General features: G+C 35.5%; 1 non-coding gene across 1 annotated transcript; it reads right to left on the bottom strand.

Annotated features, from left to right (window-relative positions):
- Nucleotides 1–595: 595 nt before the first annotated feature.
- Nucleotides 596–735, bottom strand: LOC123453466. Its single transcript, XR_006632847.1, has one exon.
- Nucleotides 736–3,496: the final 2,761 nt, after the last annotated feature.

The following is a 3,496-nucleotide window of genomic DNA, read 5'->3' on the forward strand; positions in this document are numbered from 1 at the left end:
GAATGGGCATACCTGGGCCTCTAGCTGCTACAAATGAACTCCAGATACATGTTCCACTTTGTGCATCTGGCTTTATGTGGGTACTGAGGAATTGAATTCCAGTTCTTAAGTTTGGCAGGCAAATGCCTTAAATGCTGAGCCATCTTTACAGCCCCTGTGTTGATAATATTGTAATGATAATGGTAGTTTACATAATTTAATTTCATCTAGATACATATTTTGATTTGATAACAATATAAAATTATTATTGCTCACCAACATTCTTACAAGGATTTTCATAAGTATACTATAAAAATTAGTCAGTTTATCAAGCAAGTTCATATGTATGCACACACACACACACACACACACACATATATATACAAACATGTATATATATATACATATATATGTATATTTCATAATTAGTTTCATTTTGAATTTAGGTATAACAATATAATGCAAGTAACTTTTAAATGTCTAAACTTCAGAAAAGCCACTTTTTTGAAATGATTGCATTTGGTTTCTTTATTAAAAATAAATTAAATACACTTAATCAGCTGAGATAATTGAACAAAAGGACAGAAAATTACTATCAGAAGTAATAGCTTTAAAAGGTTTATGGAGGGGAACTATCAGACTTAGTTAGCTGTCTTAAGTCAGACAGAGACCTCCATAATTATGTAGGATTGCTGCCTTCTGTAGACAAAAGTATTTTCTCGTTTGTCCACAAGATTGGTTCCTGCGGCTTCCAAGAGAAGCATTTTTTTTTTTTTTTTTTTTTTTTTTTTTGGTTTTTCAAGGTAGGGTCTCACCGAGAAGCATTAAAAAAAAAAAAATTAAAATAGTTGAGGGCTGGAGATATGGCTCAGCAGTTAAGGCACATGCCTGTGAAGCCTGAAGTTCCAGGTTCCACTCTCCAGGCCCCATGTAAAGCCAGATGAACATGGTGGCACATGTGTCTGGATTCGTTTGCAGTTGTTGGAGGTCCTGGTGTACTCATTCTCACCTTCTCTCACTCTCTCTCTCTCTCTTTCTCTCTCTCTCCCTCTCTCCCTCCCTCTCTCTGTCTCAAATAAATAAATAAAATAGATAAGTAAAATATTTTTAAAAATTAAATTAAAGCCGGGCGTGGTGGTGTATGCCTTTAATCCCAGCTCAGGAGGCAGAGGTAGGAGGATCACTGAGATTTCAAGGCCACCCTGAGACTACAGAGTAAATTCCAGGTCAGCCTGAGCTAGAGTGAGACTCTACCGCAAATAAATAAATAAATAAATAAATAAATAAATAAATAAATAAATAAATAAATAAAACAAAATAGTTGAAACAATGATTTTCTGTGAGACATATTCCTGCTCTCAAACCAAACCTGGCCATGAACTGTGATTTCCCTGCACATCTTTCTGAGTCCTGGTTTTATAGGCATGTGTTTGCATACTTGGCAAGTATGAAAAGAAATGCTATGAAAAACAATTCGGTGAAGAAAGTGTTATTGCATCAATTTCATTTAAAGGCCTGAACTAGTTACCTTTCCTGTTGCTGTGATCAAAGCCGTGACAAGAAGCATTACCAGGAAGGCAAGAACGACAGCAGGTCCCTCCATGGTGGTGATGAGATTCCTTATGTCCTGAGGAAACAAGAAACAGAGCAGACAGGAAGTCCAGACAGGCTCCAAAACCTTAAGGCTTGTCTTCAGTAATTCACTTCCTTCAGCGATTTCCACCCTCTAAAGGCTCCACAACTTTCTGAAACATTGCCATGAGCTGGGGACCAGGTGTTCACACATAAAAGCCTATGGAGACATCTCTCATTCCAACCACAACAGAAATCTTTTAACATCCACGACTGACTTGCAGAGGAATTAATTTGAACTTGGCTCAAACTTTTTTGCAACGTACTTTTGTTTTTTGCAATGTCTTTTTTTTCTTAGAAAATGAGAATCACATAGGTATTTATTTTTAATTCTTTTATTTTATTTTATTTTATTTTATTTTATTTTATTTTATTTTATTTTATTTTATTTTATTTTATTTTATTTTATTTTACAAACAGATAGAGAGAATGGGCACACCAGGGCCTCTAGCCACTGCAAACACACTGGCCTTATGTGGGTACTGGGAAATCAAACTCAGGTCATTAGTCTTTGCAAGCACATGCCTTAACTGCTGAACCATCTCTCCAGCCCCTATGTAGGTATTTATTTATTTACTCACATAATTTATCCTCCCATGCTCTGAGACCACTGTTATGGTAACTAACACTTTTGTCTCCCTGGTATAAGAATGCAGAATATCCCATGTTTTTTAGAACCTTTGCTAATTTTGACAAGAGCAAGAATCATATAAACCTTAATCTTACCTAATACTTTACATATGACCCAGACCATAGTGAGAATTTTCTTTCAGAGCTTTCCAGTCAGAATTGGGGAACCACAATGCTTGACATAGTCCAGTGATATTCTCTGCATTTTTGACCTCCCCTACAGAGGATGAGTGGATCTAGAGTCAGTATCCTGTAGTTCCTATTGCTAGCCCAAGTCTGATTCTGAATTCATTGACTTCAGGTAAACAAAACTCTCTAAAATTAAACTTCAAGTTTTATAATTATAAGAAAACATCTAAGAGTTGTTAAAGATATTTGAAATTATGGTTACCAAAACATACATGCTTTTTTGGTGGGATTTAGGAACAAATGAGATTTTAGAAGGGGCAGGAACTTATGTACTACATTATGTGGAGAATTCTACATGTTACCACATGACTAATGCCTGCACCACACCTACCTTCAATTATCAGATACTAGTTTTTCCACCATTTCATCAGTATCTGCCTAGTCATCTATCAATTTTCTCTGAATATTAGAACCCTTTTCACCTAAATTTTTAGGCAGATTTTTTTGAGTGCCCCCATTCACATCCATTCACAAACCCTGACTTAACAAGATACAAATCCCCCAAAATAAAGAAGAAATAAATAATAAAATGTCATTTATTAAAATAATGTATTTATTGTTTTACATTCATATGTCTGCAAGACTTGATCACAAATACTTTAAGCTATAACTTTTCCTAGTACATGATCTAGTCCAACTGATTTGGTTAGGCGAATTATGTTGGATCTATTTCTACCAGCTATAGTTTTTAATTGGGAAATTTTATTTCTAAATATGATAAGCTTTAATGTTCTTATTTTTCTATACATTTTGTAGTGACTGAAAACATCAGCTTGGATATTTTAGATTTCTGTGTGACTCACATAAAGTGTCTGGTTTGGTCTGCTTTCTCTGGGAAAGCTTCAAATAATGCTTAATAAAAGAACAATTTCAGAGATCTTAGTACCTCATGCATCTTCTCTAACCACAAGTGCTTTGCTTGTCTTAAGGCATTGTTGTCTCCGTCCAAAATGACTGCTGCTCTCACAGCCCATAACCCACAGCTCCATGATGGATACTAGCAATCTCCCTAAGGGGTCCCTCAGTAGACTGGTGACAGGGAGGAGGGAAATGATGGTACCAATAT

The sequence above is a fragment of the Jaculus jaculus genome, chromosome 11 (assembly GCF_020740685.1).
Source record: "Jaculus jaculus isolate mJacJac1 chromosome 11, mJacJac1.mat.Y.cur, whole genome shotgun sequence".
In the NCBI taxonomy this organism is placed as follows: Eukaryota; Metazoa; Chordata; class Mammalia; order Rodentia; family Dipodidae; genus Jaculus; species Jaculus jaculus.